Source organism: Pristis pectinata, chromosome 25, assembly GCF_009764475.1.
Source record: "Pristis pectinata isolate sPriPec2 chromosome 25, sPriPec2.1.pri, whole genome shotgun sequence".
NCBI classification, from domain to species: Eukaryota; Metazoa; Chordata; class Chondrichthyes; order Rhinopristiformes; family Pristidae; genus Pristis; species Pristis pectinata.
The window spans coordinates 2808219-2831281 of NC_067429.1; the positions used below are offsets into that span (position 1 = coordinate 2808219).

General features: G+C 47.4%; 1 protein-coding gene across 2 annotated transcripts in view; it reads right to left on the reverse strand.

The window, feature by feature from the left end:
• Window positions 1-23063, reverse strand: part of skap1 (src kinase associated phosphoprotein 1) — a 336434-nt gene that overhangs the window by 76266 nt on the left and 237105 nt on the right. The window lies entirely within an intron of this gene.

Here is a 23063-nt window from a genome sequence, read left to right on the forward strand (position 1 = left end):
TCCATGGACTCTGTCTTTACCTCTCGCTGCCTTGGTGAAGCAGTCAGCATAATGAAAGACCCCACCCACCCGGGACATTCTCTCTTCTCTCCTCTTCCATCAGGCAGAAGATACAGGAGCCTGAGGGCACGTACCACCAGGCTCAAGGACAGTTTCGATCCCACTGTGATTAAGACTATTGAACAGCTCCCTTAGACGATGAGATGGAACCCTGACCTCACAATCTACCTTGTTGTGACCTTGCACCTTATTGTCTACCTGCACTGCACTTCCTCTGTAGCTGTGACACTTTGTACTGTTATTGTTTTACCTGTATTACCTCAATGCACTCTGTGCTAACTCAATGTAACCGCACCGTGTAATGAATTGACCTGTATGATTGGTATGCAAGACAGTTTTTCACTGTACCTTGGTACAAGTGACAATAATAACCAATATCAATAGACAGGTGAAAGAGCAATTGTATAGATCAATTGAATTCCTTCACCTATCAGCTTATGGGTTAATGTCTTTAATCAGAAGAAGAGAGGCTTGATTTAAATGTGTGCTAAACATCTGTAACTTTATCAATGGAAGTATAAGATCAACAAACCCCTTTTACAGAGGTTTCCCAAGCCAAACCTGAGGCACAGCGATGGATTAATCGCAGATTTAAGGTCAGGTATTTTGGAAGGCCTTCACTTTGTGCTGATGGCTGTAACTAAACACTTTAACAAAACACAGGTCACTCATCAGATGCCTTTATCTTATCACACAAGAATATAACCAGCATGTCTGTAGCCTTGATCACTGTTCAGTAGTTTCTCATCAGCTGTATATATCACAAGTCCCAAGGGGCTTAATTTTCTCTTTTACTGGCAATCTCTCTGGGGGAGTACAGTAATAGTCTATAATACTGACCTAGATTTATAGACATTGAGGCAAACCAGTCTCCTGCATCATTTTGCAGCCACTTCATACCATCTTAGATTACCTAGCCGTGTAACTATTTGCAGGCAGGAGAATCACACCAACCTCTGCCATTCAAAGGCTAAATACTTCATCCAGAACAATAATATCTTAATTAAGTGGATATAATTCACTAGCAGAACATTACAACTTCCTTCTGATGATGAATGTGACCTGGCAGGGACATTAGGCTTGGACCTGCTGTGCTGCTGAGGACTTCCCAAATGTCGAGTTATCCTGCACAAAGCACAATTCCTCCTGGGAATCTGCAAAAACTTCCAACTGCTACAGCACTGAGCTCCTCCAGTTTCTCTGTTCCTCTTCCTGAACTAGATCAACAGTGAGATAACACAATCCCTTACACACACAGCACCTGGATCCTGGGGACTACAGAGTGTAACTGAATGTACGATCGACCCAGTGCATCCATGCATGCGTGAGAATGCTTGCACATATGAGAACAGTGCCCGAACATGTGAAGGTGTGCATGGGTGTGAGAATGCTCCACATGTGAACAGTGCAAGCTGGGATGAGAATGCATGCATGTGCATGCAAATGTGAGGACAGTGCATGTGTATGTGCATGCATCCATGAGTATAGGAACGTGTGCATGTAAATGTATAATGCACAAATACACAAAACCACCATGCATGTGAAAATGCATGCAGTGTAAACAGCGCATGTATGTGAACGCCTGGATGTGTGAGAATGTTCACAAGGGAACGTGCATGTGAATATGTATGCATGAACGTGTGTGTATATATGTTTTTGAAGATGTTGTGGATGAATGTGGTGAATCTATGCTACCGCAGCTTGTGGATACAGGAGCAGACTGCAGACGCCAGAATTATTGTTCCAGAGATACGAGTTCAAGTTCCACATGGCTGATGGGGAATTAAAATACAGGGAACTAAATAAATCTGGAACAAAAAAGTGTCACTGTGAAACTACTGGTGTGATATAAAGACCCATCTAATTCACTGGAAATTTGCCCTTATTCCCTGATCTGGAATATATGTGACTCCACCCCCACCAGAGTGATTGACTCTCATCAGCATTCTGAAATTGGTCGGTGCACCCCTCGGTTCGAGGGGTAAGGGGAGTGCAGAGTGAAGACTGGCATTTCCAGTGATGGACACATCCCGTGAAGGAACCAAGATGTGTGAACACAAATGTCGGTGGATAAGATGAGACACAGTGAGGAAGGGGTTGGCAGCCAGTGGGTGAATGGGGGTTCCAGTAAATGGGACAATGTTGAGGCACTGCTGCTGGCAGATGGCCCTCCTTGAGGAGCCAATGTTGGCGGCATGGAAAACCCAGTGAGGCTCCTGTGGCAGGGGCCCTGTGAGCTTGAGCTTCTCAGCGGAAATACTGAATCCAAGCAAATTGATCACTCCTTGGCCCCACGTACCTTAACTGGCCCCAACAGACCAGCGTTAACCAGCGTAAACGTTCAATGGCCAGACGTCAGGGGTTTCCATCCTTGTGCTGGAGGGACCTGCTCACCATTCACTCAGATGTCCCCATCCTCCAGGTCCCTCCCTGGTAGGTGGGTCACAGGCACCAATGGAGTAAACTGCAATGCCATTTCCATTTGACAAGGGGTCAGGGGGCTGATTTTCCCAGTAGCTGCTGTATCCGTTTTCCCAGGGTAGAAAGGTCAAGTACTAGAGGACATGCATTTAAGGTAAGAGGGGGAATGTTTAAAGGAGTTAAACTTTAAAGTTAAAAGGGGTGTAAAGTTGAAAGTGTTTTACTCAGAGAGTGGTGGGCGCCTGAACAGGCTGCCAGGGGTAGTGGTGGAAGCAGATAGGATAGTGGTGTTTAAGAGGCTTTTAGATAGACAGATAGATATGTAGGGAATGGAGGAATATGGATCATGTTCAGGCAGAAGAGATTTAGTTTAATTTGCATGGTGTTCAGCACTGACATTGTGGGCTGAAGGGCCTGTTCCTGTTCTGTGTTCTGTGTTATCTCAGTTAGGGCAGGGGCACAGTGGTGCAGTTAATAAGAGCCACCGCCTCACTACCCCGCACACCTGGGTTCAATGCTGACCTTGGGCACTCTCTAGTTTGTCTGAGTGGAGTTTGGACGCTTTCCCTGTGAACACGTGGGTTTCCCCCGGGTGCTCCAGTTTCCTCCCACATCCCAAAGACGTGCGAGTTGGTAGGGTTAATTGGTTATTGTAAATTACCCCTCGTGTGTAGGTGAGTGGTAGAATCCGAGGGGTGGGGGGGGGGGTAGTTGATGGGAATGTGAGGAGAATAAAATAAGTAGGGTTAATGTAGGATTACCAGGATGTTGCCTGGACTGGAGAGCATATCTTATGAGGATGGGTTGAGTGAGCTGGGGCTTTTCTCTTTGGAGAGAAGGTGACTTGATAGAGGTGTACAAGATGATAAGAGGCATAGATCGAGTGGACAGTCAGAGACTTTTCCCAGGGCGACAATGGCTAACATGAGGGGGCATCATTTTAAGGTGATTGGAGGAAGGTATAAGGGGGATGTCAGGGGTAAGTTTTTTACACAGAGAGTGGTGGGTGCGTGGAAGTCACTGCCAGCAGAGGTGGTGGGGGCAGATACATCAGGGACATTTAAGAGGCTCTTAGATAGAGACATGAATGATAGAAAAATAGGGGGCTATGTGGGAGGGAAGGGTTAGATAGATCTTAGAGCAGGATAAAATGTCGGCACAACCTTGTGGGCCGAAGGACCTGTACTGTGCTGTAGTGTTCTGTGTTCTATGATTAGTGTAAATGGGTGGTTGATGGGCAGGGTGGACTCAATGGGCCTACAGTGGAGAGTGCTAACCAGCTGAGGATGAACACAATTCCTCAACTCGTCCCCTCCTTCCCGTTATTGTAAAGCACACACAGTTCGCCACTGAGGATGCAAATCAACACAGCCCCAGATTAAAAGTCTTCCCTAACCAATCATGTTTGCTTAATTTAATAATAGGCCCAGGACCACACCACTGAGTGATTATCATCTCTCCTGGCATCATTGTCAACATGTCAGTCACAGACCACTGGAGAGAAGGAGGGTCACTGAGCCAATTGTAATCTATTCAATGAGAGATCCACATCCCTTACCTCACCATCCACTGAGAGATCCACAAGTCCACCCAACCATCCACTGAGGGGATCCACCTCCCTCACCCAGCCATCCAATGAGAGATCCACAAGTCCCTCACCCAACCATCCACTGAGGGATCCACCTCCCTCACCCAGCCATCCAATGAGAGATCCACGTCCCTCACTCAACCATCCAATGAGAGATCCATGTCCCTCACCCAGCCATCCAATGAGAGACCCACAAGTCCCTCACTCAACCATCCAATGAGAGATCCACATCCCTCACCCAACCATCCAATGAGAGATCCATGTCCCTCACCCAACCATTCAATGAGAGATCCACGTCCCTCACCCAACCATCCAATGAGAGATCCATGTCCCTCACCCAACCATCCAATGAGAGATCCACAAGCCCCTCAGCCCACCACCCAATGAGACAGATCCACAGGTCCCTCCCCCACTGCAGCATCCAATTATTTCATTTTACAAGGGAGGGGGAGGGGGCGGCGGGAGGCAGAGATTTAAATTAACATAGAAAGATTCGAGAGGGATTGAGAATTATTTCACTCAGTGAGTGGTGGGGCCCAGTGGGGCAGCAGAAACCCTCAGGCATATTTACCTGGATGAGCCTTAAGGAAGTGAGACACAAGAGACTGCAGCTGCGGGAATCTGGTGCAGACAATCTGCTGGAGGAACTCAGCGGTCGAGCAGCATCTGTGGGGTGGGGGGGGGGGAAGGAATTCTGATGCTGGCTCGACCCACTGAGTTCCTCCGGCAGATTGTTCTGTTGAGGATTAAAGAACGCTGACCTGCAAGGCTGCAGATTTGGGATGAGCAGAAATGCACCCATCAGCCTGTACAGTCTTAATGGTCTGAATGCTCCTTGAACACTGCAAATACCTATGATGCATAAAATCACGTCTAGGCCAGAACAAGTATGGATGGTAAAATTTCGCCCTCAAGGACATTAGTGAACCAGATGGGTTTATACAGCAATCTTTAGATCATGTTCACTATTACTCAGACTATTTTCTAAATCTATTTAATGAACTGAATTTAAATTCTAGAGCTGCCCTGGTGGGATTTGAACTCATATCTTTGGATCACTGATTCAGGCTTTAGGATTATTAGTTCAGTAACACACCCTGCACTACCACTGAAGCTGATGACAGGTAGTGCACCCTGGCTGTCTGCAGTCTCCACTTACCCCCTTCGGGAGCTTTCTCACCGGGTCCTAAATCTGACTACCTTCAGGAGTCTAAGTTTGAAATAATATTCCACATCTGCCCTCCCCTTATCCTGCAAACTGATCCCCTCAGACATTCCTTCCAGGCTCGGCCCATCTAGACTCAGATCTGTCAGTGCATTATGTAGGAATGGCAATATTTACAAAGGAATCCTCTCTCCTGCAGCCCATAGCAGCCTTTGGCATTCTGTGGTGCATCGGAAGGAGCACTGTACCTTAAACACTGGTCAATTACAAAGACCAATCCCCCCCCCCACCCCACCACTGGAATTTTGCATTTCACTTTTCCCTTGCGTGAAGAATCACTTGTCTTCCTGGTTTCAAACAACACAAACCAAGGGCTGTGCTGGCCATTTCCCCAGGAAGAAATGGAAATGAGTCTCAGGGAAGCACTAGTGTTTCAGTGCAGTGGAAACTTGGCTTCACACAATGGAAGGAGTTGGAGTGTGCAGGGGATGGTGTGGGAGAGGAAGGAGCAGCTTCTGGAGGTTGCTGTTAGCTGTGTGCTCCAGTAGAAGCACGCTATTGTATGCACGGAGCTCTTGCAGGCAGTGGGAGATGTGCCTTGTGGCTTCTGTGTAATATTATGCGACTCCTGGTGTGGACAGCAGCCTCACCCAACAGTCAGTGGGGCAGAGTCCAGGCCAACAGCCACAAGGTTCAGATTTAGATTAGTTTAGCGTCACATTCACCAGAAATTCTTTGCTTGCATCAAGCTCACAGATTAACCAGCGTACATAATGGTAATAATAAATACAACGATAAGTATAATGACAAGTGCAAAAACAGCAGAACGGTGCAAAGGTTGCAGTGCAAACTGAAGTGGTGCTAAAAGAAATGCTGATGTGATAATAATGGAATAACTGAGAGAGGAAGAATTATTCCGAGAACCTGGCAACAGCAACGGGAAGGGGGTGTGCTGAGGGACTGCTGCACTGTCAGAGGCGCAAAGACAAGGCTCTCTCAGATGGTCCCAGGGCAGAGAGTCATAGAGTTATACAGCACCGAAACAGGCCCTTTGGCCCAACTTCTCTATGCCGACCAAGGTGCCTACCTGAGCTCGTCCCATTTGTTTGAACCTTTCCGATCCATGCACCTATCTAAATGGCTTTTAGAACCTTCCTCTCCCACTTCCTCTGGCACCACCCTCTGTGTGAAAAATTCACCCCTCAGTTCCCCTTTAAATCTTTTCCCTCTCACCTTAAACCTGTGTCCTCTAGTTTTAGACTCCTCTGCCCTGGGAAAAAACACTGTGACCATCCACATTATCTATGCCCCTCATGGTTTTATAAACCTCTGTAAGGTCACCCTTCAGCCTGCTTTGCTCCAGGGAAAAGTCCCAGCCTGTCCAGTCTCTCCTTATAGCTCAAGCCCTTGTGTCCCTGCAATGTCCTCGTGAATCTGTTCTTCATTCTTCTCAGCTTAAGGACACCCATCCTGTAGATGGATGAGTAAAACTGCACACACACTCTCAGTGCGGTCTCATCAATGTCTTGTCCAGCTGTAATGTGATGTCGCCACTCTTGTACTCAATGCCCTAACCGAAGAAGTCAAGCATGCCAAACGCCTTCTTCACCACCCTGTCTACCTGTGTCGCCACTTTCAGGGAACCACGTACCTGCACCCCCAGGTCTCCCTGCTCTACAATACTCTCCAGGGTCCTGTGAAGGGCATGACTTTGAAAATGAGCAGGAGAGCTCTTCTGAGGCCAATAGCTGTGGCCTTTTATCATGCTGTGAGTTTTGTAAAACTCTCCCTCTTTCCCTCTGAACCAACACAATGCAAGCAGATGATCAGATCATTATTAAGTCACTGTCTGTGGATTTTGCTGTGCACAGTTGGCTGGTGTTCTCCTACATTACAACATGGCTTCACCAGCTCTCCACATACGAGACACAGATGCCACCGGCAAAGCTGGCATTTATCGCCAGCCTTTAATTGCTGCCCCTCCCCTGACCATTAAAATTCCAGCACATTGGTGAGCCTGCAGAGCAGGTGAGGAGAGATTTTCTTTCCTCAAGGACATCAGTGAACCAGATGGGTTTTTATGATAATCCAAGAGTTTCCTGGATCCTGTTACTGGGACCATCCTTTTTTTACAATCCATATTTATTTAATTACTTGAGTACAAATTGCCCAGCTGGTGGGCTTCAAACGCATGTCTCTGCTTCAATTGCCATGGTCTCCGGAAGCCAGCCCAGGAACCTTGCCACCCTGAGGTAGTGCAAGGAGCTATGGAAATGCAAGTCTTCGGCTCATTCCTCAGCCCTCAGACTCCACACTGGTTTCTCCCTCTCAGATCCCTCCTTCCTTCCTGAATGGCTCTTCCTGGAATATTGTCCCACTTCCTGGAGTGAGATCAGGATATTCAGAATCAGTGACACCAGGGACTGAGTGTGGGTGAGCTGTTCAGTTGCCAAAGGTGTCCTCACTATCCTGATCCCATCGTACACACATGGCGTCCAGCATTGCGTCTCAGCCACAGGTCCTCACCAAGGCTGCACCTTCCTCACTGCCCAACCCTCAACACCTACCACCAAGGAGGTCAAAAGAACACCCTCACCAGCAACCACCTTCCCCTCCAAGTACCATAACCCCATCCTGACAAAATATATCGCCAGTCCTTCATCAGCACTGGGTCTAAATCCTGGAACTCCTTCCCCAATACCACCGTGGGAGACCCTTCACCAGAAGGTCTGCTTGGTCTCTTGTAAACTAAACCAGAGCCAACCTAAAAAGTTCCTGAGAGACATCACGTCACAGATGTTACAGAGTGGTGCTAGGGTTGGGTGGGTGGAGATGTGGGAACCAACGGAGGGGGCTGATGTTGCACTGTCAAATCTCAGCAATGCTCAGAATGCACTCACCAAGCAGCTGGGCAGGAGTATCCAGGTGGCCCACTCCTTGGATGGTCAGGGAGTGGCACCAAAGTGCTCACACCTGGTGGCCGTGTTGTTTCTCAGAGTCCCACTAGCAACGTGCCTTGCTGAACTTAGCTGAGAAATTGCTAATGTTCACGCATTTGTAACTGGCACTGGACAGGATGCTTCATTGCATGATGCCCAAGAGGTGGAGGGAGGACCGGGAAAAATGCCCCAGTAGGTGGGAGGACTGGGTAGGATCTTCCATTGGGAAGGACTAAGTTGGACACCCTATCACAGGAGAGGCTGGGAGAGATGTCCCGTCAGGTGTGGGAGGGACACCCCCATCAGGTGGGAGGACTGGGCAGCTGTGGGACAGACAGGGAAAAGGAATGTTCCAAAGGATTGGTACTGTTTCAAGGGAGTTTAGAGAGAAAGAGCAGAGCTGAAGACTGGCGGAGCACAGCTAGAAAATGATTGCATTCGAAAATAAAAATAAATTGTGCGTTTTTTATGTCTCCCTGGTGTGGAATATGAAGGGATTGAGCTCATCGAGCAGATCATCCTCAAACTGTCACTGAGATCTCACTGTGTCCACAGGAAGATGCAGGTTTCCCAGCCGTTTCTCCAGCCTGGGGACTTTCTATCCCAGCGGGTCCTCTCCCACCCATATTGCCCAGCCAGTAAGTCACAGCATTCACAACGCCCTCCCGGATTCACAACGTGCTCCCGCACTTGGGTAGTGTCCAGACCTTCAACGCAGAGCTCAGTGGGTTAATCAGTAACTTCCTCGTGCTCTGGGCCTGTCTGCCACTGTTGGCAGGGTTGATTCAATATCCTTCTCCAACACTTCTCCACAGTTGGGCCCACATTCCCGGACATTGCCAACGTTTACAGAGCCGTGTATAACCAGAGGATCACCTCCAACTCCTTTCTCATTTACATCCACACGGATAACTCTGTGGAGTGTTCCAAGGACCAGTCCTCAGTTCTTCCCACAGGTTGCCCCCTTGGTCACAAAAACCAAAAGCACAGCTCCACTTCCATGTGTACTCCACTGACCCAGCTCCAGCACACTTTCTCGAGCATTACACCGCTGGTCCAACAGCCAGGGCTGAATGCAGAGAGTTGTGGACACAGCCCAGCACGTCACGGAAACCAGCCTCCCCTCCATGGACTCTGTCTTTACCTCTCGTTGCCTTGGTGAAGCAGCCAGCGTAATCAAAGACCCCACCCACCCATTCTCTCTTCTCTCCTCTCCCATCAGGCAGAAGATACAGGAGCCTGAGGGCACGTACCACCAGGCTCAAGGACAGCTTCTACCCCACAGTGATAAGACTATCTAACAGCTCCCTTATACGATGAGATGGACTCTGACCTCACGATCTACCTTGTTGTGACCTTGCACCTTATTGCACTGCACTTTCTCTGTAGCTGTGACACTTTACTCTGTACTGTTATTGTTTCTACCTGTACTACATCAATGCACTCTGTACTAACTCAATGTAGCTGCACTGTGTAATGAACTGACCTGTACGATCGGTATGCAAGACAAGTTTTTCACTGCACCTCGGTACAAGTGACAATAATAAACCAATACCAACACCATTTCTCTAACTAAATTTTGGGGAGACATAAGTTGTTGCTTTTGCTCCTGTCACAAACCTCATCACACGGTGGGAATTGGGAAGGTAAATGTCCAGAGCTGGAGGATTGGAGAGGGTTGTGACGTTGGCGGGGTTACAGTGACCAAGAGGGGAGAGACCAATCCCGTCCTTTCTTTTCTGGTGTTTATCCATTTTCCTTTTGAAAGTTCGGAGTCTGTTTACGTTGTCCTTTCGCGCAATGTGTTTCAGATCACAACAAACGTGCTCTCCTCTCCCCCTTGGTTCTGCTGCCGATTGCACTGTGTCTCTTAGTCACTGACCCTCTGGGAACAGTTTCTCCTTGTCCAACCAATCAAAACCCTTCCTGACTCTAAGCCCCTTGACCAAATCTCCCCTGAGTCTGCTTAGCTCGAAGGAGAAAAACCGCAGCTTCCCATACCTCCCCACAGCTCCCTGGGGTCACGGCAGTAAACTTCCATTCGTCCCTCTCCGGTTACACCCGCCCCCCCCCCCCCCCCCACTAAAGTGCAGAGGCCAGAAATGAACAAAATACTTCAGCTGGAGAGCAACCAGTGGTTTATAAATATTTTACAGTGGATTTCTTGCTGTGTCTCTGGTTATAAAGGCAATCGCTTCCTAGCTCATAAATACATTCCTCCTACAATACGATTATGATAAACATGGGAAGCAGCAGCAATGAGGGGGAATAGATTTACAGTAACTGGCAGAAAGAGGGGCATTCAATGGGCAATCTAGGTGGGGAAACCTGATGGGTGCTTTTAATGGGCACTCACAATGAATGGCCATGATGGGTAGCCTGCATAGGTGGATGTGCCAAGCTCTCACTGGGCACACACCATGGGAGCACTCTCAATATGTGCTCTGGTTGTGTGTCCAGAAGGGTTGGCTCAATGTGTGGGCTTGAGTGTTGAAAGCAATGGGTGTTCGTGCTGGACGCGCTCAATGGCTGTGCTTAATGGGAGCTCACTGAGCACACTTGAACGAAGCCTCACTGAGCAGTGTCAGATGGATTGCTTGATGGGTGGACTGGAAGGGAGCTCTCATAGGGCATGTTCAATGGCAGCTGTCACTGGGCATTCTCAATTGGGGCACCCAAACAGCATTCCCATTGGTTGTTCCTGCTGGCTATGCTCAGTGGATGTCCTTGGTGGATATGTTCAGTGGGTGCTCCCGATGAGACCTCAATGGGCACTTTTGATGCGCTGTTGATTGATGGGCATTGGAGGAGGGAAGCTGAAGGGAGCCCCGCGTGGCTGGTTGTCTGGGGTGGTTGGGAGGGCCAGTGTAGATGTACCGAGTCTCTCCCGAAGCTGCTCTGGGAAGCCCAGCATGTTCCAGGAATGCCCAATGACTGGTACAACCAGCGTTCAGTCATCTGAGCTCCCCTGTGATATTCCAAGAGGAGGGATGTGTGAGGAATGATATCAATGGGAATTGCATCGAGGCGAGGTGCATCACGTTGGGTATACTCCGCTGGGCAACGGGAGTGAGGTGACCTGCAAGTGACCATTATCAATTTCCACTTGAGAAGACAAAATCAATTTCCAGTTAAAAAACACCAATTTGTAGTTGGATTTCAGGCCAATGGGCATGAACAGACATGTATTAAACATCAAATCATTTACCGATGAGCTGGCAGGTGTACATCAGCTCTTACAGTCAGGTTGCTCGGAAGTAGTGGACTCCCTTGGAGATTCCCACCTTTGGAGATTACATCACCAGTTTTACCACCTTTAAGTGCAGGAATGCAAAGACAGGATGAAATATTCACTTGTGATCTGTTCCACTCCCTGACTGTGCTGTCTCTGGGCACTTTTACATTTGCAGATACCCGAATCGATAATCCAACACAATTCATGGTCAAAATTGCCCATTACGACCCAGAGTGGAAACCTGACCCTGGCAAATTTATCTAAAGTACCTACCCTGAGCTCAGAAAGTGATCCATAATCAATCTGGGTGGCTTCGGGCTTTGGATAAATTCACAACATACTGGCATCCGACCCTGGGCAACCTAACAGCAGCGCATCCCTTGCTAAAAGGCGCATTTCCAAATTTGCATTGGTTGACTGGCTGTGCGTAAAAATTTATTATCAGGCAGATCAGAAAAGAATTGCCAGCAAATGCCAGCTAATTACTGGCAATGAGGAGCCACAGATAAAAAGGAGCGAATATGCAAATATAGTACTTTCAGTGTTGTTATGGTACCCAGAGGAATGCAAATTACAACAAACATTTCTGATTTAGCAATCCATTAAGTTTCCCAGTCTATAAAGACACCTGATGTTGCTTTGAGCATTGAGGCATAAATGTCAATTTGTATTCACTTTTTTAATTTTAAGATTTTATGTACTTCTGATGGGAAAATTGGAAACTTTATTACCTGTGACATTTTATTGTTCCACCATGGAATACTGTGAAACACTCTCCACCAAAAGTCATTAATGAAAGCAAGACTTGTGGTTTGAAAAAAAACAATATTTTTTAAGGGAAAAATAAAAAGGCTTGAAATTTGATTACATGTTTGCGTAGGGAGTGGGAGTGTAGCAGGCAACACCAGAGACAAGGCACGGAGAGTTAGTGCCATCCCTGAGCCCTGGTTTAACTCCCTCTGACGCAGATTCGTTTGAATACATCCAGGCGCAGTTCGGATCCCACAGCACCTCGGTTCTAGGGAACGGATTGGACCACTTCCCAGCATCCAGTATGCAGTGCATCTGCCTAAACATCCATTAATAGGCTTCTTTGCAGACTTGCATCTTCAATTTCAGATTCCTCTCACCTCCTCTGATCCCACAAGATCTGCACAATTGTAAAATTCCAACCTCTTCACCATCCCCTATTCTTATTGCTTTGCCATTGACGGCTGTGCCTTCAGCTTCCTGGGCCCCAAGCTCTGGAGATCCCTCCTTAACCCTCTCCACCTTACTCTCCTCCTTAAAGAAGATCCTTGAAACCCAAACATCCTAGAGTCGCAGAATCATACAGCACGGAAACAGGCCCTTCGGCCCAATTTGTCCATGCCGACCAAGATCCACATCTAAGCTATTCCCATTTGCCCACATTTGGCCTATATCCCTTTAAACCTTTCCTACCCATGTATCTGTCCCAAGAGTCTTTTTAATTTTCTCTTGGAGTCAATTGGCTGTTTATTTGTGGCATAGATAGCGTGAATGCACAGGGTCTTTTTCCCAGGGAAAGGGAACCAAAAAATAGAGAGCACAGGTTTAGGGCGAGAGCGGAAAGATATATAAGGGACCTGAGGGGCAACTTCTTCACGAAGAGTGTGGAGGGTATATGAAACGAGCTGCCAGAGGAAGTAGTTGAGGCGGGTACAATAACAACATTTAAAAGACACTTGGACAGGTACATGGAAGGAAAGGTTTAGAGAGATACAGGCCAAACGTGGGCAAATGGGACTTGCTCAGGTGGGCACCTTGGCTGACATCGATGAGATGGGCCGAAGCGCCTGTTTCCATGTTGTATCACTCTATGACTCTTAAGATGTTTGGGTCAAAATCTCTCAAACGAAGCACCTTGGGAGGCGATGATGAAGTCAGGGGGCTGTGGACTGGATGTCCGATGATTGGGTTTGGTGGAAGAACAGTTCAGTGAGTGGATTCACTGCAGGTCCCACTCTGCTCCTCAGTACACCCACCAACCCTAATCTGGGTCCTGGGTCCAGGTGGACAAGCTGCCACTGGGATCTGGCTCTTCTCCCAAGAAAGCTATTGATAGCCAATTCTGGAGCCTGGAAACAGGCCGAAAGCAATCTCACAGGACGAAACGATGGGGCCCCAACGTCATGGGGTTGGTGACACAGGTACCAGAATGTGTGCATAATACAACAACAACTCATTGAATTTATGTAGTGCCTTTAGCAAAGCAGCAGTCCAGAGGAATGCTAAGCTTCATGTGGAGATGCTGGAACTGGTGCAAAGCCTGGGTTGAAGTGCGAGGTTTTGAGGAATGTCATAAGGAATGGGAGAGTGGAGGGTTATAGAAGGGAATTCCAGATCCTGGGGCTGACACAGCCAAAGGCACGTCCACCAACCACAGAGCTGTTGAAATGTGGGATGGTCAAGGTAATTGGTTCTTCATGTGGAACTGCACCCTGCATCTGACAGCAGGCTGGTCAAAGGCAAACGTATCACATTGAGCCAAACCTGTCCGATGACAGAAGAACTCGACTGTCCTCAGGAACAACATGATTCCTCTCAGGAATGGGGGTGACGGGTGGGGGGGGGGGGATAATTATTGTTACGCTGACAGGATAAGAAAAAGCAAGACGTGCATTGATCTAGCACCTTTCACCTGCTCAGGACGGCCCAATAAGCTCAGCGAAACATTTTCTCATCACTGTTAAACACCACCATTAATTTACACACAGCAAGATCCCACAAACAGCAATGATCAGCGAACCCGTTTTGCTGGTGTTTGTTGGTGGGGGGGGGGTTGTAAATATTGACAAGAACACTGGAAATAATTCTGTGCTAAGGTGGCCTGTAGAATCTTTACATCACTCACCAGAGCACATGGGGCCTTGGTTGGATATCTCACTGGGAAACGAGTGATGCCAGGAGCAGTAATGGTGAAATAAAGCAATTGTTTATGGGGTGTAAATCCCATCTAATTCCAGCAGACACTGAAGGGTCTGTGCTTCGGAAACTCCAGCCCCGCTGTTCCCCGTGTAATCAATTCTCTTTTTCTCCACCTGAAACGTCTCTCAGTTATCCGTCTGTGCTCCCTTGATCTAATCTGACAACCACTGTGAACCATCTGTTTCTAGCTATTGCTCCTCAATGCTCTCTCATTTTAAATCTCTCGCACAAATTACTACCAGGTGAAACTGATTTATTTCTTTCCTAAAAACAGAAAAGCGTTGGGAACACTCAGCAGGTCAAGCAGCATCCGTGGAGAGATAAGCAGAGTTAACATTTCAGGTCAATAACCTTTCTTCAGAAGCTCTGTTCTTCTCTCTCCACAGATACTGCCTGGTCCATTGTGTATTTCCATCCTTTCTCTCGTTTTTCAGATTTCCAACGTCTGCAGTATTTTGCTCTTCATTTTCTTTTCTCGACTTAGTACAATGTATTCACTGACCTGTTAAGACAAAGTGCGGGCTTGGTGACACGTCCGTTCAGTTTGCAAGCAGAACCCCAAGCTTGCAGACCCCTGCTGCTTTACTTCTCTTTTCTATCAAATGTGATCCTTCCTTAGCCTCCTACACAGTTCCAACAAAGCCCGAGTGCAAACACCTCATCAATAAACCAATGACATTTTAGGGTTCCAACATTCCTTTGATCCCAGTGTTCTGGAATGATTTTGAATGGATAATCCAGCCATTTGGACACTTATGGGATCTCACGGTTCACAGACCACCATCAGGGTCCCTCAATGCCAGCAAGGGAGTACTAGATGTTTGAGAAATGTTGAAGGGGTTTGGGAACTAGGGCAGGTTCCATTCCAAGTCACACACCATCCTAAGCAACAAACAATGTACTAGCGGAACTCAGAAATTGTTAGCAACTTCTTTCCTCCCATAGATGCTGCTCGACCCGCTGAGGACATTGTTTGTTGCTCCAGATTCCAGCATCTGCAGTCTCCTGTGTCTCCACACACCATCCTGACTTGGAATCATGTGGCCATTCCTTTATTGTCACTGGGTTGAAATCTGTAACCTACAGCAGCAAAGGACTGCAGTGATTTCTTGTGGTGACTCACCACCACCCCTCAAGGCAACTTAGGGATGGGCAGAACTCAAATGAACGATGAAGAAACTCTTATAACCTTCTACCAACATCCCAACCGTTTGCCGTGGTGGAATCTTCACTTGCACCCTACTGTCTATCTGGAGAAAAAAATAGTCTTCCAATGCAGTGCCTGATGGAAGTGAATTAGCAGGCAAGAGCAAAATCTGATTTACCAGCTGAGTGCATCCAGCCTGTGTACAACATTTGAGAATCTAGCCAGAGGGCTTAATAATGCTGAACACCGTGCATAAGGATCCGAGTAAAGGCTTTAAACCTTTTTTTAATCCTTTTGTTGGCATAAATCTATATTTATTTTTCAACAAACTGCCTCTCAAATTGCATAAAAAGCCCTGTACCATTCTCCACCGCTGCATACTCCAGCGAGTAATAAAGCACAGAGAAGAAGCCCTCAGGCCAATTCAATTAGGCACTTTTAGCAAAATTATTCAAAATGAGTGAAAAAAAAGAATCGCAGCCCTTCCAAATGGCAAACCAGTCGATAAGCTGGATCTAGTGAGGTGATTAAGAGGGGGAGACTGGGCTGGGACCACTGTTGATACACCGTCCCTTGCACAGAGACCCATGGAGGACTCTCTTGTCCCCTGATCAAAACCTGCAGCCAGGTTAATAACTGGAACCCAGGGGGCACCAGGAGTCACTTAACCCTCCACCCTTCAATCAGGTCAGGACATTTTTCACTCAGCTCTGGGATCTGGACGTTGTTGGTAAGGCCAACATTTATTGCCCATCCTTAATTGCCCTAGAAGTGGCGGTGGTGAAGCCACCTTTTGGAAGTGCTGCAGTTCTACTGGTGAAGGTGCTCATGTGCTGCTGGGGAGGGAGCTCCAGGATGTGGGCTCAGCTATGATGAAGGAACAGAAATGTTGGATGTTGAGGGGCTTGGAGGGAATGCAGGTAACGGTATCCCATGCACCTGCTGTGTTCTTCCAAAAGGCACAAGTGACAGATTTGGGAGATGTTGTCAGAGTAGCCTGGGTGTCGAGGGGGGGGGGGGGGGGAACAAACTTGGAAAGGGTAATTGGTTTAAATCCCCCTTATTAGAGGGTACTATTTCTTGGCAATGTGAATGATCCTACTTGCCAATCTGTAACTCACCTCAGTCTATCACCTCTTTTCCCTCAACACACGGGTCTGGAAAGTTTGTATTGATCCAAGTCTCAGTGGGAGAGTTGAAGACTGGTGTGAGGTGCTTTCTGACATCAGTCTGAACATGTTTTAATGTTCAGGCTCTTGTCCTGGTCTCCCCATAGAAAGTGTCTTTCACGTCAAGTCCTGCAGTGATCTTAAGCTCCAGATTCTCCTCAATCTCCTACACTGAAGGAAACACAAGCCCAGTCTGTGCAACCTTGCCTCATTTATTTTAAAATCTTTTAACCTCAGTACCATTCTGGTAACTCTGTTCGATACGACACCAAGGCCAATTTAAGTTTAACTTACAGTGCCAGAAGTGAACCCAAGTGCTCCTGGTAAGAGCTAACTCATGTTTATACGGGCTAATTTCAGAACACTTGGATTAGTCCTCAATATTGTCTCATCATTCAATAAAATCCCGACAGATTCTTGACAACAGTCTGCCTTGCCTCCTTCTAGACACAGAGAAGGGAAAGTGAATCAAACTGAAAACTTTAAATGATTCCTGAGATACAGGGAAGAAGTGTGGACTATCACACTAATATGCAGCACTGTGAGATTGATACACAGCCACTCTATCCTGGTTCCTATTTAAATGCACATTTTTCTGCTCAGCTAATGGAGGGGTGTGCTCCACACTATCCTAAAAGCTGTCATCAACAGACAAAGCAATAGATGGCTGACGGCACAGGACAACATCTCTGACCTACATCAAATAGTCTGCAGATTAAAAAAACAGTACTTTATGACTCCAAGCCATGAAGTAAATGCCAAATTTGGTGTCCAAAGAAACCTGGGCAGAGTTTTAGGGGGAAGCTTCAAGGAACAGAGAGGGATTTGGAGAGGTTCGGGGAGGGAATTCCAGAACCCTGGACCCAGGTGGCTGAAGACAGTAACCAATAGAACAGTAATGGGAAACAGAGATAGCCAGAGGGCAGAGCTGGAGAAATGCAATCTCAGAAGGTTGTAGAGCTGGAGGGGGTCATAGCGACAGGGAGGGGATGAGATCACAGAGGGATGTGAACATAGGGATGAGAGTGATTAAAGCTGAGGCACTGACAGGGTGGGTATCAGTTCAGTAGGTACAGGAGGTCACTGGGGAATGGGAACTGATGAGAGTTAGAGCAGAGGGTTAGAATAAGAACAAGAGCTTCTCGCAGTAATTCTCAAATCCAGGACTGCGAGTCTGCCTAGAACATTACTGCAGTTGAGAACAATGTATAGTCACTGGTTTAAACATATTTGCAATCAAATCTAGCTTGTGAAAGTTTTGCGAGGACTTGAGTAATTGAAATTCTGCTGGAGTGTTTTGGAGCCAGGTCTCCCAGGCTCGCATTTTCCTGATACATGCTGCCTGCATCAAACCTGTCCTGCAATTATTGTACAGCTGGGAGTTGTAATAAAGCAGAGAACTCCATAAAATATTAATCATAACAAACAAATCAAAAAAATTAGATAAATCTAAAATGGTCAAGGTAGGCTCATAAAATGCAATTGACACACACGTCAACTACGAACTGAAACTCATCTGCATATGCAAATGAATGCTAATTGACCTCATTTGAAATGCAAAACATCCTTTACAAATCCCCAGCAAAACTCTTCATAAGATGAATAACCACGACTTCTTCAATTCCTTAACCCTTGCATTGACTGAGTTTTGAGGAGTCATACTACAAAAGATGGTTTTGATGTCAGGTTTAATTATATTTTGGAACGCATTGTGGCGGCCCGCACACGCGGGACTTGAACCGCCATCGGGAGCTGCGGGCAGACATGCGATAGCGCGTTTTGAACTACCCGCTCGGGGCGGACCCTCCGGGGACAGTCGGATGTCACTTCTGCCCCACGGGTCGCAGGGGCCCTTGGATAGGGAGTTTTCGCGCGCTTTTTGGAATCAGTAAAGGTTTTTGAGTTCAGTACTCTCTGCCTCCATGTGTTCCTTGAGTAGCGCGTTGCGTGCAGCTACAGCATATCCTTTACCACACATGGCAATTCTTCAAACGTAAATGTAGACAGAGGGATGATTCATTTAGGGGAGGCATCAGCCTCTTTAAAGCTCTTTGGTAGATCCCAGTTTCTGCTCAACACTGGCTGCGCCATTGGGAGATAAAGCAGAGACTGATCAGTCTCCATAAGACCCATCATCTCGAGATGAGAATGGGAGCTGATCGAAGGGAGAAAGACGGATGTGTGTGTAGGCTCCGGAGGCAAATCGGCCCACTAAATACACCGACGCAGAGCTGGCAGAGAAATGCCCTGTGTTTGGAAAGGAGGTTTGAGCGGAGGACAAACAATGGCATGGATTCATGGTGCTGAATGGTCTGTGTCTCTAGCTTATATTGGATTGACTGAGGACTTTTGGGCAAAGTGAGACGGGCTGCAATAATCCCTCCCATTCTGGCTTGTATTTGTTACAACAGTGAGAGATGAAACCTAGCCCAGCAAGAAGGGGCTTGAGTTGCCCACACCAATCATCACCGTGAGTGGTTACCTGGCCCTGACTTGATGCGACAGCCATGTGATTTCTATTACAATCCGAGCAATCACAAGCCCAGGAGAGAGAGCTAAGCACTGCACCCATCACGCATTAGAATTGCTGTACAGGAAGACCCCATTCAGCCCAACTGGCTGGTAACCACAAGAATAAGATCAGGCCACTCAGCCTCTGAAGCCTTTTGCTTTCTTTGTTTATGAAATGTGGGGGTTTCCAGCATTTATTGACCATCCCTCAATGCCCATGGGAAAGCTCTTCTGGAACATTCATCTTGAGCTGCTCTGGTGAAGAGACCCCCGCAGCACTGTTTGGAAGGGGGTACCAGGATATAGACCGAGCAATGATGAAGGAACGGTGATATATTTCCTAGTCAGGATGGTGTGCAATGTGGAAGGGAACCTGCAGGTGGTGGTGTTCCCCATGCCTGAAGCCCTCATCTTTCCAGGTGGCAGGGGTCATGGATTTGGGAGGTGTTGACAGAGTGGCTGGGGCAAGTAACTGCAGTGCACGTTGTAGACGGTGCACACTGCACCCTTTCGTGGGAGAAGTGAATGTTAATGGTGATGGATTGGGTGCCAATCAGGTGGGCTGCTCTGCCATGGCTGTGTCCAATTACTTTGAGTGGGTGACCCAGTTTCTGATCAATGATATTGATGGTGGGGAAGTTGTGGTAACACCAGTGAATGTCCAGAGTAATTGGACAGACTCTCTCTTGTTGCCTGGCACATTTGTGATGTAAGTGCTATTTGCCGTTTCCAGCACATGCCTGCATAATATCCAGATCTTGCTGCCTGCAGGCATGGGCTGCTTCATTTGCTGACAAGGCTCACTGCTGGGACCTCCGTTGTTTGTGATATGTACACGGCCTGGTACAGCAATTCCAAATCACAGGAAAGTAAGAGGCTGCAGATAGTAGTGGACACAGCCCAGTCCATCATGGGCACAGCCCTCCCCACCACTGACAGCATCTACAGGAGACACTGTCTCAGGAAAGTGACATCTATCATCAAGGATCCCCACCATCTGGGCCATACCATCTTCTCACAGCTACCACTGGGCAGGTGGTACAGAAGCCTGAAGTCCCACACCACCAGGTTCAGGAACAGCTACTTTCCTACAACCAGCAGGTTTTTGAACTGACCTGCATAACTCTAACCCTACCCCGGCAATGGAATACTGCGGACCACCTCTTGCACTGCCGTGGACTTGTCTCCAATTGTGTTTTTTTCCCCTAATGTCTTGTTTTGCACAGTCCTTTCTTTCCACTGTCTGTTATAATATGTTCTGTGTGTTGTCTGTACCTATGTGCCTGTGATGCTGCTGCAAGGAAGTTTTTTCATTGTACCTGTACCTTACCGTACTTGTGCACATGACAATAAACTTGACTTGATTTGATGTGGTTCAATTCCGGCCACTGTCTGTAAGGAGCTTATACGTTCTCCCTGTACCTGCGTGGGTTTCCTCTGGGTGCTCCGGTTTCCTCCCACATTCCAAAGACATATGGGTTAGGAAGTTGTGGGCATGCTGTGTTGGTGCCAGAAGCGTGGCGACACTTGCGGGCTGCCCCCAGAACACTCTACGCAAAAAGATGCATTTCACTGTGTGTTTCGATGTACATGTGACTAATAAAGAGATCTTATCTTATATGTAGGTGGGCTGATTAGTAAGTTTGCAGAAGATGCAAAATTGGTGTAGTTGTGGATAGTGAGGACGGTTGTCAAAGGATACAGTGGGATATGGATCAGTTGGAGATATGGGCTGAAAAATGGCAGATGGAGTTTAATCAGGACAAGTGTGCGGTGTTGCACTTTGGGAGGTCAAATGCAAGAGGAAAGTATATAGTAAATGGCAGGACCCTCAGGAGCATTAATGTACAGAAGGATCTTGTTTCCAAGTCCGTAGCTCCCGGATAGTGGCAACACAAGTGGATAGGGTGGTGAGGAAGGCATATCGCATACTTGCTTTCATCGGTCAGGGTGATGAGTATAAAAGTTGGGTAGTCCTGCAGTTGTTTAAAACTTTGGTTAGGCCACGTTTGGTATATTGTGTGCAGTTCCAGTTCCTTCATTACAGGAAGGATGTGGAGGCTTTGGAGAGGGTGCAGAAGAGGTTCACCAGGGTAAATGAAGAACTGATTGACGTCTCCCAAATCTTAAGGTATTTATTTATTACTCACATGTACATCGAAACACACAGTGAAATGCATCTTTTTGCGTTACTGAGAATGTGCTGGGAGCAGCCCGCAAGTGTCACCACTCTTCCGGCGCCAACATAGCATGCCCACAACTTCCTAACCCGTACGTCTTTGGAATGTGGGAGAAAACCGGAGCACCCGGAGGAAACCCACGCAGACACGGGGAGAACGTACAAACTCCTTACAGACAGCGGCGGAGTCGAACCTGGGTTGCTGGCACTGTAATAGCATTACCTAACTGCTACACTACTGTGCCACCTAACCTTGATGGCCTTGATTAGAATAAATACGGAGAGACTGCTTCCAGCAGTGAATGGTCATGAACAGGAGGAACAACAGGGAGAGAGGACACAGAGGAGATTCACCAGGATGGTGCCTGGGATGGAGCACTTCATTTATGAGGAGAGATGGGGCAGTCTCTTCTCTCTGGAGCGGAGGAGATTAAAAAGAGACAGGATCCAGGTATGTGAAATAATGAGGGGTACAGATAAAGTAGGTTGCAGGAAACATCTCCCCATATCAGAGGTAGATAAAACCAGAGGACAAAAGTTTACCATAAATCTTGGTAAGGGGAAGAGCGGGGATCTGAGGGAGATGATCTTCACCCAGAGAGTGGGGAGTACCTGGAACACACTGCCCGAGAGAGTGGTGGAAGCAGAGTCACTGACAGCATTTAAAAAGTATCCAGATGAGCACTTGAATTGTCCAAACATAAAAGGCTGTGGACCGAGTGCAGGAAGATGGGATTAATACGGAAGGGTGTCCACTGGTTGATGTGGATATAGTGGGCCAAATGGCCCGTTTTGATGCTGTATGACTTCATGACTCCAGCTATGTAACATGAACATAGAGATCATGAGTTGGCCAGTCAGTCTCTCGAGCCTGCTCCACCATTCAATGGGATCATAGAACATAGAACAGTTCAGCACAATACAGGCCCTTCGGCCCACAATGTTGTGCCGACCTTTAAACTTCGCCTAAGACTACCTAACCCCTTCCTCCCACATATCCCTCTATTTTAAATTCCTCCATATGCTTACGTAGTAATCTCTTGAATTTGACCAATGTACCTGCCTCCACCACCGCCCCAGGCAGCGTATTACATGCACCAACCACTCTCTGGGTAAAAAACCTTCCTCTGATATCTCCCTTTAACTTCCCACCCATTACTTTAAAGCCATGCACTCTTGTATTGAGTATTGGTGCCCTGGAAAAGAGGCGCTGGCTGTCTACTCATTTATTCCTCTTAATATTTTGTACACCTCTATCATGTCTCCTCTCATCCTCCTTTTCTCCAAAGAGTAAAGCCCTAGCTCCCTTAGTCTCTCATAATGCATACTCCCTAAACCAGGCAGTATCCTGGTAAATCTCCTCTGCACCTTTTCCAACGCTTCCTCATCCTACCTATAATGAGGCGACCACAACTGGACACAGTACTCGAAGTGTGGTCTAACCAGAGTTTTATAGAGCTGCATCATTACCTTGTGGTTCTTAAACTCGATCCCACGACTTATAAAAGCTAACATCCCATAAGCTTTATTAACTCCCCTACCCAACTGTGAGGCAACTTTCAGGGATCTGTGGATATGGACCCCTGGATCCCTCTGCTCCTCCACACTACCAAGAATCCTGCTATTAACTTTGTACTCTGGTTTGGAGTTTGTCCTTCCAAAGTGTAGCACCTCACACTTCTCCGGATTGAACTCCATCT